This window comes from Pseudophryne corroboree, chromosome 11 (genome assembly GCF_028390025.1).
Source record: "Pseudophryne corroboree isolate aPseCor3 chromosome 11, aPseCor3.hap2, whole genome shotgun sequence".
NCBI lineage: Eukaryota > Metazoa > Chordata > Amphibia > Anura > Myobatrachidae > Pseudophryne > Pseudophryne corroboree.
Window position 1 is genome coordinate 362,646,229 of NC_086454.1, and position 16,236 is coordinate 362,662,464.

Consider the following 16,236-nt stretch of genomic DNA (forward strand, 5'->3'; position numbering starts at 1 on the left):
CATGACAATGTGGTTTATCAAATCATTAGGCTCTAGTGAGGCATGAGGCACAAAGCAATGCAGATGGCCTGTAGTGAATTGCTAGGCTTTAAGACAAGGGCATGAATCCTCTCAGCTCATAGTAACTTTAACCGGGACATCTTGTGCCGAAACAGAGAGAAGAGCTGAAGCATTTCTCCTACTCGGTATGTATATATATCTTGCACCTGTACTGTATATACTGGAATAAGAATATATTGATAAATGTTCTAAAATCCGTCTCTTGCCGCTTTGAGCTAGAACCTTTCTGAGGAGAAGCAGAGCCGGGCCTATCCAATATGATGCCCTAGGCAAGATTTTGGCTGGTGTCCCCTAGCACCACCGCTAGTTCCGCCTCTCTGCCCCTGCACCCCTTTCCCAGCACCATCACCCCTCACCCATAGCAGTCCTCATTTTAGTGCTTCTACCCTCTATATTTTAAATAGGAACAGTGCACACATTCGCTGCACAGCCCAAAAAGGGGTGTGTTCTTGCTGGGAAGGGGCATGGCCACACAATAGTAACCCCAGTTCAAATGATACCACACAGTAGTGCAACTTTATTCACATTTTATCATGCGATAGTGTCCCTTATTCACGTTACATCACACAGTAGTAACTTACGTCACTCCTCACAGTAGTGCCCCTTATTCACATTACATTACACTGAATTGTGGCCTCTGCCTCTGCTTGGATATAGATGTGTCCTCATACATCTTGCCTCAATATGCCATGCAGCAGCATATGCCTGGCGTGAGTCAGCTGGCAGCTCTGCTAACGTTGGGCGCCTTTTCTGATGAAAATACGTCTTATTTGCATTACCATGTGGGTAGGATGCACAAGCAGCTTCTGTTGATTACAATGATATGCGGCATGCCTATATTCTGTGTGTGACTGTGGCTGTATCTGCATATGAAATGCAACGTTACAGTGATTTCCAGGAATACACTGTAATGTAGCACTTCGTATGCAGATACAGCCGCAGTCACACACAGAATATAGGCATGCCGCATATCATTTTAATCAGCAGAAGCTGCTTGTGCCCCATGGCATACCAAGTGGGGTGTGGTTCGTTTTATCGACAGTATCTAGGTCGACAATGTTTAGGTCAACCACTATAGGTCGACAGTCACTAGGTCGACATGGATGGAAGGTCGACAGGGTTTCTAGGTCGACATGTGCTAGGTCGACATGTCTAAAGGTCGACATGAGGATTTTTTTTTTATTTTGGTGTCGTTTTCTTCGTAGAGTGACCGGGATCCCAAATTAGTGCACCGCGTCCCCTCGCATGGCTCGCTTCGCTCGCCATGCTTCGGGCATGGTGCCTTCGCTCCGCTACCGCTTTGCTCGGCACACTTTACCGTTCCAATCGTAGTCCACGTGGATCGTTAAGTATGAAAAAATCCAAAAAAAATAAAAAATGTGAAAAACTCATGTCGACCTTTAGACCTGTCGACCTAGCACATGTCGACCTAGAAACCCCGTCGACCTTCCATCCATGTCGACCTAGTGACTGTCGACCTATAGTGGTTGACCTAAACATTGTCGACCTAGACACTGTCGATCTTCAGACCGGATCCCTACCAAATGCCCTAGGCATTTGCCTAGTTTGCCTATGCCTATGGCCGGCTCTTAGGAGAAGTTCCAGATGCGCAGGGCACGGCGTTCATTCAGACATAGCTGAGCAAGTCTAGAAACAGCGAAGGTAAAATTCCTCTAAAGCCTTCTTAGAGACTTCCAATCCCGCCTGACCTTTGGAAGTGAGCCTTTGATAATGTCCCTTTTACTCTGTATCACAAACAGACATTTTGTCAAAATAAAGTTGCACTGTAACTATAATGCTTTGAGCCGCCTTGAGTCTAAGCTCATTAGGTTTTATTGTAATCCCCCCAGTCTTTGGTATACAATTTTTTTTGTTCTTGATTTAATTTTCCACCGTTGGTAAAAACAATTACATTTATCAAATGATTGCAAGTAGTAATCAGTGAGATTTACAATCAAGTGCTAAACTAGATACTCAAATGTTTTCTTCGTTCATTTATTTTTTCAACTTCCCCTGTTTAAAAAAAAAAAAAAACATAATTTTTTGGTTTTAGATAAATGTGTCAAACCGGCCAAGACCTGGGCTGCTCCGTAATAACTAGTAAAGCAATTTTAGGCTTACCTAACAGCATGGTGCAATTGCGCTGTGACCCTTCCTGCCCAATCATACATAAGCTTTGATCAGTCTGAGCTAGATTAATGAAAATAAGTGTCTGATTGGTTGCAATAGATTACACGGATACCAATAACTGATATATTGATTGAGTGGCTATTTTTTTTATATTTTTCAAAGTTTCGTACAAATTGTAAGTTTCAGGATGATTTACTGTAAGTAACTACCCTATTTAACAAAGCCTGAGTTCAGCTTTTCGGGGGGTTAATAAAATAGGCATTTTCGGCGTACCCCTAGGAAGCGAGGGGATTGATTTTGCAGTAATTAAGTAGGTGACCGCAGCACATATACATACAGTACTAATATATTGCAGAAATCCTCCAAAACAGTTTAATAAATAGGCCCCCTTTAAACATTTTGGGTCCGATTCTTTTATTAGTTGCACGTAAGTCCCAAATGCCACTTTATTTGACAATTTTTAGCAAACCGCATGTGTCGTGGGCTACATACACATCTGTACCTCCCTGCACTAGGTACTTGGGGGCTACAGCCGCCGCTGGTGATGACAGCTGCTCTAACGGGCAAAGGGCAGGGGTGGTGTGATTGCATAGATGTGTATGACTCACAATATGGGCGTATAGTCGCGTATGATTAGGATTGCTGCAGGCAACCACATCTTTGTTCCCGGGAAAGTGTAACCTGAGCCAGTAGTGTAGCCAGTCAGTCTTCAAGCTCTTTGGTGGTCATGTGATGGCAGAGCAAGGCGGGGTAGGGGGGTCTAATGCTATGAACCTTCCAAAGTCTCTCTGCACACTATATCATATAGTATGTGACTGTGGTTGCCATGGTAATGACAAGATATTTAGCAAATTGTTAATTTTTAGTGGTAGCTTGAATCAAAAGTTTGAGGAAATTTGCACATCTCCATCTGTTCTCTTAAAGAAAATCAGAGGTAAGGGAAAAAGGCTGGACCGCATTATAAAGTACAGTAGATTTTATTTTTATATTTGCTGTTATTTACATTATTGATACTCTTGTACTGACTGCGGGCGGGTGACACGGGTGATACTCTTGTACTGACTAGGGGCGGGTGACACAGGACAGAGCCCTGGATTTGGTACTGTATGATGTCATCACTTTAGTGTGCATTAGGATGTAAAATACAGGAGTAATTCACACACAGAGATACAGCATGTGACCTGTACAATAGCGTCATACCTTTATATGGTCAGGAAACTTCTCTTATGATGATAATATCCTTCTAATTTACAGTAAGCAGTATATTATCACTATTATAAAGTTCATCTAAACTCTGTAGGAAGATAGCTTTTATGAGGAATCAGTTGACTGACAAAGTGATAATGACGTACAATATCGTGTCATGCAAGTCCGTCAGTATCCTATTCACAGGGCCTATGCACTAACATATTGCAGAGAGCAGTAATGTGCTGCAGCCCATCACAGCCAATGAGGTGTTGGCTTTTAGCAGCCTGGCAAAACCAGGCAAATGAAAGGTGATGTCTGAGTGGTTGCTTTTGGTTACAGCATGTGGCAATTTATCATTAGCCTGCAGGTGTGTAGTCGGAATATGGCTGAGCCTGAACCTATGACTTCTGTCAAGACTCATTTGTCCTGCAAATCCTAATAATAATAATAATAATAATAATAATAATAATAATAATAATAATTAAGAAAAGAAGAATTTAAAAGGACATGTTTGATAACTCTAAGGGGTCTATTTACTAAGCCTTGGATGAAGATAAAGTCACTGGAGATAAAGGGGTACATGTACTAAGCAGTGATAAGAGTGGAGAAGTTGCCCATGGCGACCAATCAGCTGCTCTGTATACTTTTATAGTATGCAAATTATAAATGTTACTTCAGTGCTGATTGGTTGCCACGGGCAACTTCTCCACTGGTTCACTTCTCCACTTTTATCACTGCTTAGTACATGAACCCCAAAGTACCAGCCAATCAGCTTCTAACTGCCATGCCACATGCTGTGTTTGAAAAATGACAGTTGGGAGCTGATTGGCTGTTCTTTATCTCTGTCCACTTTATCTCCATCCAAGTCTTAGTAAATAGACCCCTACGGCTTTGATTGCCATGTGTGGCGTCAGAAATCAGTGCCGTAACTAGGCATTTTAGCGCTGTGTGCAAGAAACGGCATTGCCCCCCCCCCCCCCCCCCCATTCAAGATAGGGGCAGTGCGAAAAATATATAGGGGCGTGGCCACAAAATAATAGCAATTCATACTACGATGCACAGTAGTCTCCATTATTCAAATTACGCTGCACGGTAGCGCCACTACACCAGGTAGAGCCCCTTTTACACATTACAGCAGACAGTCCCCCTTTTTACACATTACGGCAGCCAGTCTCCCTTTTTACACATTACGGCAACCAGTCCCCCTTTTTACACATTGCGGCAGACAGAGTCCCCCTTTTTTACACATTACGGCAGACATCGTCCCCCTTTTTACACATTACGGCAGACATCGTCCCCCTTTTTACACATTACGGCAGACAGCGTCCCCTTTTTTACACATTACGGCAGACATCGTCCCCCTTTTTACACATTACGGCAGCCAGTCTCCCTTTTTACACATTACGGCAACCAGTCCCCCTTTTTACACATTGCGGCAGACAGCGTCCCCCTTTTTACACATTGCGGCAGACAGGATAGAGAAATAGAGAGAGAAATAGAGAGAGAGAGAGAGAGAGAGAAAGAGAGAGAGAGAGACACACACACACAGACAGAGAGAGACAGAGAGATATACTTACCATCTCTCGCCGCTGGCAGTCAGGCTCCTCGTGCTGGCAGCGACGGAGGCAGGGGAGAACGAGGAGGAGGGAGGTGGACTGGAGCCGCAGCAGCGCTATGTCATTGGTAGTGGCACCGCTGCAGCAGTCCACTCTCCTTCCGTATTGGCTGCCCGGCGCTGTTGTGAATGCTGGGATGAAGGAACCGCATCCCAACATTCACAGCAGCGCCGGGCAGCCAATGCGGAAGGAGAGGGGACAGCTGCAGCGGCGCTACTACCAATGACATAGCGCTGCTGCGACTCCAGTCCACCTCCCTCATCCTCCGCTGCCTCCGGCGCTGCTCTCTCCTCAACAGCGCGGCGCACACAGCAGAGGCGGCATGTAATGAGTCAGTTTGACTCATTACATGCCGCTGGCTGTTGCGCCCTCAGGGCAACTGCACTGTGTGCCAGGCACACCTGGCACACACGTAGTTACGGCCCTGTCAGAAATACATACCCGCCCTCCCTGTGAGGTTATTTGCTAGATCGGGCTCAGTATACCCAGAATTTATAAGTGGTTACACGTAATGGATATTTTCGGGGTGTGAGCTAACCATATAACAAGTGTCAGCAAAAAGGTGCATGTCAGCAAAGTAATTGTTTTAAATGATCTGTTTAAACCACTAAATCCTATTGTTTTGATGCTAATAAGTGCCGTGTACTGTGACGAGACGAGTGCAGGATTCCCGTTCTGCGGGGTAGATGCGCTGACAGACAAATACAATTCCTTCCAGCTCTGAAGGAGTAAAATGCAATTTTCCTAAATGTTTGTGTTGACGCATTTTGCTTGGCAAGGGATGCCTGCGTCCCATGAAATCCATCTATTTATTCCTGCGACACCTACTGCTGGGATAGAACTGATCCACAACAGACTCTGTTACACTCTATTCTCGCCAGCGACGGCTCATGAGTCAACCAGCAGATGTTTTTTTCTCTGTTTGGGTCAAAAGGACCTTATGGGCCAGTTTAGCTTCTGTTCCAGAAGCCAGTGTGGGCGAAAGGCTCCAGGTTTTGTGCTCCTGACCTGACTGGCAGCTCGCGGAAGTACGCTGCTCGCCATGACAGATCCTGCTTCCCTTGTAGCCCAGCCACATCCTGGATCCCGTCCAAGCCCCACACAACAGAATGTCTGATTATGTACTCGGATTTTCATATTGATTCTGTGCGCTTATTTTGGAAGGTTTTTGCAGACGAGCTTCTGCACGTGACAGGTGCCTAGTGAAGGAGGTCTCTCTGGATTATCAATTATGAACATTTCAGAATAAATCAGGCTTTGATCTGCCCGCGGTACAAGCATTTTAACGTCACATGGCACGTTAGGGAAGTGGTCAAAGTATTTGCCGCCAAAATGGCAGGGATCTAATTATTACCTGCATGGAGACCAGGGGGATGTGGGATAAAAAAATAAAAATAAAAATCCAGTGAAAGCGTTATCCAATGTAGACTAACGCTGCCAGGACACCTATTCCGGGCGTCTGTACGGCACAAAGCACAGTTACTCCATTTCTGTGTATAACGTTATCTGCCTATTCACCTGGAACGTGAGTGAGGCACAGATGAGAGGTGAGGGTTGTAAGAACTGAGGTACAGTACCAGTATGTGTATGTATGTGTGTGCCATCAACGTTTGATTGGACAGAGAATCGGTTGTGGCAGTGCGTAGCCCATGAAGTACGTCACGTGACGTGCGCTGGCTTGGTGGGTATATAAGGTGTGTGCTGGCTTGGTGGGTATATAAGGTGTGTGCTGGCTTGGTGGGTATATAAGGTGTGCGCTGGCTTGGTGGGTATATAAGGTGTGTGCTGGCTTGGTGTGTATATAAGGTGTGTGCTGGCTTGGTGGGTATATAAGGTGTGTACTGGCTTGGTGGGTATATAAGGTGTGTGCTGGCTTGGTGGGTATATAAGGTGTGTGCTGGCTTGGTGGGTATATAAGGTGTGTGCTGGCTTGGTGGGTATATAAGGTGTGCACTGGCTTGGTGGGTATATAAGGTGTGTGCTGGCTTGGTGGGTATATAAGGTGTGTGCTGGCTTGGTGGGTATATAAGGTGTGTGCTGGCTTGGTGGGTATATAAGGTGTGTGCTGGCTTGGTGGGTATATAAGGTGTGTGCTGGCTTGGTGGGTATATAAGGTGTGCACTGGCTTGGTGGGTATATAAGGTGTGCACTGGCTTGGTGGGTATATAAGGTGTGCACTGGCTTGGTGGGTATATAAGGTGTGTGATAGGCCGTCTGCACACATATCACACGTTGCAGTCATGGGTAAAAGGGGCGATTTATCCGAGTTGCAAAAAGGGATGATTAACGGCTTTCGGGTCAAGGGTGGCCGTATTTCCGACAGCGCAGTGTGTGACCTGTCCGCGTGCTGCTGCGGTGAAGGTGTATCGTGGTTGGACAAGTGGCACCATTGATAATAACCGACGTGGAAACTGCGGAGCACCACGTGCCATTGATGTAAGAGGTAAACGTCGGCTACGAAGCTGCGTATGGCGCGACCGACACACTACAGCGGAGCAGCTCACTGACAAAATGAACCTGGGGGCTCCCAGACGTGTGTCTAACATGACAGTTCAGTGAACACTGCTGCGGTTCAGTCTCACACGGCGGTTACTCTGGCCAAGAGCTGGTGGTCAGAATAATGTGACTCCACCGTGTAGAAGAAGAATTATAAATACATGTGCACCTGTCACCACGCGGCACTGCATGTGCTTGGCTACAGCAACGTCAAGATTATTTTTGGTAGACGCGAATGGAGCATTTTAGCACGGCGCAGTCAGAGCTAAATATGCAATATGGTTCTATAATCTTGAATCTCATGCAGGGATCACGTAAGAAGTGGAATCAAAGTCTGTTTTGACATGGTAAAACTTATAATCAAAATGGCTTCTCAAGCAGCTTGTTGTTCCTGGACCTGGACCAAAAACAAAATGGCAGATTTCCGGCAAAAAATAGAACGTTTGCCTTTTTGCCGACTGCTCTTCTCTGAAGCCGATGGAGAGCTGTGGGGATGTGTGGCCTACCTCCTGGCAGTCACACACTACAATAGCAGGGCCGCACCCTGGAAATTTGTATCCACCCTTTGCCCTTGGCGCCTCTTAAATCAAAATAACTGAGGTGCTAATTAAGGTACCTGTGCTCAAGTATGGCTGTCCTTAAAACCTGGCCTATTTGTGTGCCTTAAGGACCATGGTTGGGAACCCCTGCTAAATAGAAACACAGCTGGGACACATTAGGCCAGGGGTTCCCAACCACAGTCCCCAGGGCACATTAAGAGGCCAGGTTTTAAGGATAGCCATACTTGAGCAAATGTGACTTAATTAGTATTTTGATGTATCCATCTGTACTCAAGCATGGATATCAGTAAAACCTGCACTGTTACTGCGCTTTGAGGACCGAGTTTCAGATTCACTGTATTAGGCAAATCCCCACTCACCACCACAAATTCTCACGAGGGCTACACCTAGTTTGGATTTGGGAAATTATGACTTGTGAAAGTTTCGAGGATGTAAGTTAGAGTTGAGCTATCTGCCTCCTAATGACCGGATCGGAAATGATAGCAGTACTCTTTCCTGGGCCATCCCTACTTTAAAAAGTACCGGTCAATTGGCTCCTAGAGGAGGAAGCCATTTTGTGGGTTGAACAATATGCAGACCATCAAGTAATTTGAGTGACTGAGGCACGTGACGTGAAGTGCCTCATGATTGAGTTATGTCACTCTTGCAATGTTGGTTCAGCCTACATAATGGCTACCACCAGCATGTGTTCAGGTGATAGGCGGTCAGCATACCGCTCATTGGGATCCCAGCCGTCGCAATACCGAAGCCGGGATCCCGACTGGGGCACCATACCGGTATACCAGCGAGGTAGGTGATTCCCCCTCTATGGGTGTCCACGACACCCATCGAGGGAGAATATAACCTGTGGCGAACAAAGCTCGCCACCGGGCCCGCAAGGGGCTTTGTTACGCTCTCCCCCCTGCCGGCATTCAACCGCTCGGGATGCCGATGTCTGCATACTGACCACCTGCATCCCGTGTGGCGGGATACCATACTGATCCCGTTTAGGTGACGGGGAAGGGGGGGGGGTGTTTCACCAGCAAACAAACATAACAAAGAACACATTTAGAGATCCAGTGCCCGGTTAATATAACTAAGGGGGTAATTCAGGCTGCAGTGGCAGCGATCGCAGTCTGAATTACTTTGTGGAGTGCGCACGTGCAGCGGCCACACTGTGCGTGCGCACCCCGTTAGCCCAGTGAGATCCTATCAGCATCTCACTGGCTGCGATCGCCTCTGCCTGATTGACAGGCAGAGGTGGGAGGGGGCGTGCCAACGGCGTTAGAACACTGTTGGCGGGCGCGGTCCGGACAACATAGGGGGGGCGGGACACGGTGGCTGTATGACATCACACGCTGCCGCTGCGACCCGGAATGTGGCGTGTAGCTCCCAGCCAGCGCGCAGGAGTAGCGCAGGTAGGGAGCTACTCGCCAGGTACAAATGCATCGCCGCCGGGCAATGCTTTTATACCTGTGCGGGGGGCAGGGCCTGATACACGGGGCGGACTATCCCTGTGCCGGGCGTCCCCCCGCATGTCAGAGTAACTGATCGTAGATGTGCTACATTTTAATTCTGAATTACCCCCTAAGTAATTACCCCCTAAGTAATTACCCCCTAAGAAAATACCCCCTAAGTAATTACCCCCTAAGTAAAGTTTGTTTGAGCGTTACTGCCCCTTTAACAAACACAATTTGGTTTTAAGTCTCGCTGCCTAGTAATCATTTAGGAAAGTTTATTTTTTTCCACTGCTCCTCATTCTGTGACTTGCTTGATCAGCCAAAGTACTTCAACATGTAATTTGTGTGTTTGATTTGTCTTAATTAGATTTATTTATAGGTAACTGATCATTTCATCAAATGTTGGAAATTAGAGATGACAGTTAACTCCCTGTGTTCTGACAGACGACCCTCGTCCCCTGTAGACGACAAAGTATTATACATTTATTTTCTGTATATATGAAGGAAAATGGAGACAAAGCACCTCTGCCAATTACATTTACTAACACAAACATATCGTCATAATCAGTAAATAAATGTATTATTTTGGCGCGATTGTCACAATTCTATTACGACCAACCGCAAAAGCGGTGGGATGTGCTAAGCCTTTGAGAGTAATAAAAAGGAGAGAGATAAAAGCCCTCATTCCGAGTTGATCGCTCGCTAGCTACTTTTAGCAGCCGTACAAACGCATTGTCGCCGCCCACGGGGGAGTGTATTTTTGCTTTACAGAAGTGCGAACACAGTTTGTGCAAAACAAGACCAGCCCTGTAGTTACTTATCCTGTGTGATGATTGCTGCGACAAGTGACACGGTAATGACGTCAGATACCCGCTCAGAAAACGCTCGGCCACGCCTGCGTTTTTCCAAACACTCCCAGAAAAAAGGTCAGTTGACACCCAGAAACTCCCACTTCCTGTCAATCTCCTTGCGATCGGCTGTGCGATTGGAATCGTCGCTAGAAGCTGTGCAAAACCACAATGGACTTCGTACCCATATGACGCGCGTGCGCATTGCGGTGCATACGCATGTGCAGATTAGCCGTTTTTTTCACTGATCGCTACACTGCAAACAACGGCAGCTAGCGATCAACTCGGAATGACCCCCAAAGTACTAACTGCCATGTCACAGGCTGTGTTTGAAAAATGACAGAAGCTGATTGGTTAATACATAAGGGGTCATTCTGAGTTGATCGCTCGCTAGCTATTTTTTTCAGCGCTGCGTACAGATAGTTGCCGCCTAAAGGGGAGTGTATTTTTCCTTTGCAAGTGTGCAATCGCATGTGCAGCCGAGCGGTACAAAAAAGTTTTGTGCAGTTTCTGAGTAGCTCAGAACTTACTCAGCCGCTGCGATCACTTCAGCCGGTCCAGGCCCGGAATTGACGTCAGACACTCGCCCTGCAAACACTTGGACACCCCTGCGTTTTTCCAACCACTCCCAGAAAACTGTCTTTTGACACCCACAAACACCCTCTTCCTGTCAATCTCCTTGCGATCGGCTGTGCGAATGGATTCTTCGTAAAATCCATCGCTCAGCAACGATCCTCTTTGTACCCGTACGCATGCGCAGTTCTGACCTCTTTGCAGCGCAGCGAAAAATCTTAGCATGCGATCAGGTCGGAATGACCCCCATTATCTCTCTAATCTTTATCCAAGGTTTGATCCATCTCCCCCAAAGACTTTGAGAGGGGCAATTCTGTTATTGATAATGTTTGTAAAGGGCCGTTGGAACACTGTGGGTATGGTTGGGGTGCCGACACTTTGTGGACCCCAACACTGGCAATTTTCCCTTGTACCCTATAAAGCCCTGGAAATGAGTGTTGGTGGGATATGTGCGTGTACGAACGCTGTGGCCGCACATATCCATTGGTTTACAGTGGCTAATTCCCCCTGCTATTATGTATAAAAAAATAGAATGCGTTAGTAAAAAGCCATCGTAAATTTGTTGAACAAATTTAACATTCAAACCATTTTGTGAGGTTTGTCACCCCTGCGGGTCGGTGCCCGGCTGTGCCATCTCCACTGTAGACAGGCTCAGAAATACACCCCCTTACGTGGCATCAGTGATGTAATATGTTTGAATACCCAAATGTCACCAGTGCTGAGTGTACAGGATGGGAGAATGTACTTGCTCAGCAAACCCGGCTCTGGGCTAAAATGTGAGCGTGAAATCCGCGGTTTATTTTTATAATAATGTTTACAGCTGTTTAATGACCCTGAAAAGGTTCCGTACGCAGAGGCTCTGTGTCTCTAAGCAGGAGTGTATTATTCTTATAACAGCCTCCGATAAGCAGTTACAGGAGTAGAGATTACTCACATATATCTCACCAGTCACAGCAACTATTACTTTTTAATCACCTTTTTTTCCACCTCACTTCTTGCACTATTGGTTTTGTGTTCACTGTGTTTTTTTTCTCTTTATTTCACTAATGCAGCAATCTTTGTGGAGCAATGCTGTATTTACTAAACTGTGCATTTAAATGACTGGAATGGGGATGATATACCGGCTGACGTGTTGGCAGCTGTCAGTATACCGACAGCGGCTTCCTGTCTGCCGGTATACCGGCATCGAGGCAATGAGTCCCCTAGTGGTCTCTCAGTGCTCGCCATGCTTCGGTAGGAATTATGGGCGGGTGTCGGCATTCCGGCCGCCGGTAATTTGTCGGCTGTCAGGATTCCGGCGTCGGGCTCTGAACGCCGGTATCCCGACAGCCCGCATTATTACTGCATCCCTAAATTATATTATGGCAGATACTAATCACAATTACAACTTACACCGCGCTTAATGTAAAGAGTTTGTGTAATGTCACCTGCACCCAACATACACAAGAGAAGTGGTACTGTGCAGTCACCACCGATAGACATTTCTATCGCCCTCAAGTGCTGATACTGAGACAGAGCTGCGTCCGTGTCTTTTGCCGCAGTGGCACATGTGACTTTATGCTAATGCCACTAGTACAAAGCCCTTCCCCGGTGTACATCTGTGAGCCCAAATGTGCAAAGGCTGAGATGCCGACTGTGTCTTCATTTGCTCAATTACTGTTTGGTGCATCTTGAGCAAATTCTGAGTATGGCCTCCAAAGTTACGTACAAATTCTCAGAGTATGATCTCCAAAGCTACGTACAAATTCTCAGAGTATGATCTCCAAAGCTACGTACAAATTCTCAGAGTATGATCTCCAAAGCTACGTACAAATTCTCAGAGTATGATCTCCAAAGCTACATACAAATTCTGAGTATGGTCTCCAAAGCTATGTGCAAATTCTCAGAGTATGGTCTCCAAAGCTATGTACAAATTCTCAGAGTATGGTCTCCAAATGTACGTGCAAATTCTCAGAGTATGGTCTCTAAAGCTACGTACAAATCCTCAGAGTATGGTCTCCAAAGCTACGTGCAAGTTCTCAGAGTATGGTCTCCAAAGCTATGTACAAATCCTCAGAGTATGGTCTCCAAAGCTACGTGCAAGTTCTCAAAGTATGGTCTCCAAAGCTACGTACAGATTCTCAGAGTATGGTCTCCAAAGCTACTTACAAATTCTCAGAGTATGGTCTCCAAAGCTACGTACAGATTCTCAGAGTATGGTCTCCATTCCAAAGCTAGGTACAATTCTCAGAGTATGGTCTCCAAAGCTAGGTACAATTCTTAGAGTATGGTCTCCAAAGCTAGGTACAATTCTCAGAGTATGGTCTGCAAAGCCACTTGCAAATTCTCCATCAGAGTATGGTCTCCAATGTAAGCGATGAAGCGTTTTCTGTACACAACCACTTTCAGCGTCACTCCCATAACATTCCTGTAAGATGCAGCATCTCGGTGCCTATGATTAGTCACACCCCCTGTCACCTCGCAAGGGTGTACAATAGATTTCTAATTCATTTCTGACACCAATCACCTCAATCAGTACTGCGACCTTGTACGCTAGTAACAGGATGCTGCATGGCGCAACTCTAGGCGTGATTCATATTTGTAAGAAATTGCACAGCCACAAGGAAGCTTCTGTGCAATTCTGTCTACTTAAAATGCAGTCAGCAGGAGGGATCTGTAGGAGATACAGTAAATGCTTCCCGTTAGCAATAGTGAGGATCCGAGTGCTGAGGATGCAGCCTCGGATCACCATCGCAACAATCAATCGTGATTTACGATAGTTTTATTCACCCGCCAGCCTGCGTAAGCTTAATCCTGCTCAGGCTGGTAGTCGATTCCGGACACCTAGGTAGGAAGTCTGCATCCGACAACGCAGGCCTTGGACCCATCAAGCCTACAAAACGGGGACAATGCCCACCCCTTTTTGTAGAATGGTGCTGGGTGTCGACCCCAAAGGTCGCAGAGTGTCATTCATGCTATGGCTGACAGGGAACTGCGAGCTACTTCCATTACCAGGTAAAGCTTTGTCCCTTGAAATATCCCTAGGACCCAACTGCATGGTAATCTTCTTCCTCTCATTCAGTGCAACCTAGCAAGATACACTCCACAAACAAACATACAGTGCGTTCAGCTCTACTTCAAGCCCGGTGTAGATGGACAACAACACAGTTTGATTTCCCAATGAAAAACGAGACTGGTCCTAATTTGTTGCCATTTTTTGGCTAATCACTTTAAGGAAGTACAGTAGACTCTTCTTCAGGCCAAGGAGCAACTGTAAGATGGGCGCTCAGCTCAACCCCTTTCATTGTGGATTAGAATATTTGTTTTTCTGCTTTATTTATTTATATATTTATTTTTTGAATTCGAACTTTGTTTTGTTTTTTTCTTTTCTTTCTTTTTTTTTGTATTTAAACCAAAAGCTGTAATCCGTAAACACTTGGAAGGTCTTAAAATTCTTGATCGGCGTACTGCAGTCACCATACCCCCTCTTACGTAGGACCTTCACAATAAACACGACGCTGGTCTCAGTCCCCTTCTGTAGCCGGCACTTTAGCGTTGTATCGTTTTAGTCATGGCAGGTTTAATAACAGTTTGCATATCTCCATGTTGATATGTCGCCCCCATAAACATTTTTTTTATTAATATTTTGAGGGTTAATTCCTAATCTTGAAGGTTTTGCAGATCTGCTAGTCAGTCTCCTTAAAATTTAATATACCTCGTTAATGCTTACTTGCAAACACTGAAGGATTTTTACGATTATAATCATGTGTTACAGCACCTAGCACTGTTTCTAAGCAGCATACTAATCAGCTTAATGAGATATTACTGCACTTTTTGTTGACTAAGGCAAAATCCTTTTTATTGTTGGAAAGCTTGTCCTTTTATTTTTATTCAAAACATTATCATGTTTTATTGTATGCCAGAGACGGTCTGTGGGCTCTGCAAATAACAGAGAAAGTTTTATATTTCATTTGTATATTAACTACTGGCTGTTTGTATATTAACTAATGACTATGGCTGGATGCTTGGAAGCCAGGCCTCAATCGCTGCAGAGGCTGCTGGGAAAGAAAACAACTGGCTGCCGCTATTCCCACAAGGCATTTGTACTCAGGGTAGATGGCCCGGGTAAAAGTACTATAAATGGGGACAAATGCATCCATGCCAGTGCCACCCGTTTCACCCAAATGGTCCTGTACGTACCACTCATTTCACCTTTAGAAGGGCCTACTGCAGAGTCAAATATCAGGGGGAGATGTACTAAGCAGTGAAAAGTGTGAAGAAGTGAGCCAGTGGAGAAGTTGCCCATGGCAACCAATCAGCTGCTCTGTATAATTTTATAGTATGCAAATTAAAAATGTTACTTCAAAGCTGATTGGTTGCCATGGGCAACTTCTCCACTGGCTCAATTCTCCACTCTTATCAGTGCTTCGTACATGTCCCTCTAAGGTCACATGTGAGGCCCACATTTAACATTTATTGGTGCTTAATTGAAGGTGATGATTCGTAAAAGGGTCAAAACATTTAATAGGATACAGTGTATTATATTTCAATGAAAATAAACTAATTTATATTATATTTGTTGTTACATTTTACGTCATAGTAATAATGGAACATTTTGCATTTTATATATATATATATATATATATATATAAAATTCACTAATTGATTGTATTTTTTCCACACTGTGCTACAGATGTGCTCACAACTGCCTATCCTCAAATTGCACCAAAGGGCCACATTTGGCGTGCCACAGACTTAGCCACCCCAAATGTTCCGCCACAGTCTTTTCCACAAATGATGCATCTTAGTCACATCACTAATGCCACTAAAGTACAATGCACGGGTACCCTGACAGGGGTGAAAACACAGGTGACAATGGAAGGCAGTTGCCTCTGGGCGCCAGCCCTGAAGGGGGCACCCTGACCTCCTCCATTGCTTAAAGTTCTGCATTACGTGCTCCAGAGTCCTCCCTCTCACTGTCTGGGTGCTGCTGGGAGGTGTAAGTGAATATGGAGGGGGCAGGGGTAATGTGATCTGTAGGAGTCAGGGCCCCTCCTACAGCAGCCGACACCTATGCGGGCCGAAAGACTTTATCTTCAGCGCACACTCCCCCCACCCTAATGTCCGCTCCTCCTCGCAGCTATACAGGTATACAGGGGGCACAGGCAGCCGCCCAGAGGGACCACGCCCCCCTTAGCAGATAACCCGGGACGGGCCCCTCTAACAATCCCAGGCCCACCTCGTCATCCCTGGAGAGAGTGTGTGTCTAGGTGCGGCTGGGATGGGCTGATGGTAGTGAATATGAGCGGATGAGCGATGCCGGGGGAGTGTGCACCAACAGTTATCT

The 16,236-nt window shown here is 45.9% G+C and overlaps 1 protein-coding gene across 7 annotated transcripts in view; it reads left to right on the forward strand.

Annotated features, from left to right (window-relative positions):
• The window catches only part of ZNF536 (zinc finger protein 536), a 1,069,084-nt gene that overhangs the window by 514,707 nt on the left and 538,141 nt on the right, over positions 1 to 16,236 (forward strand). The window lies entirely within an intron of this gene.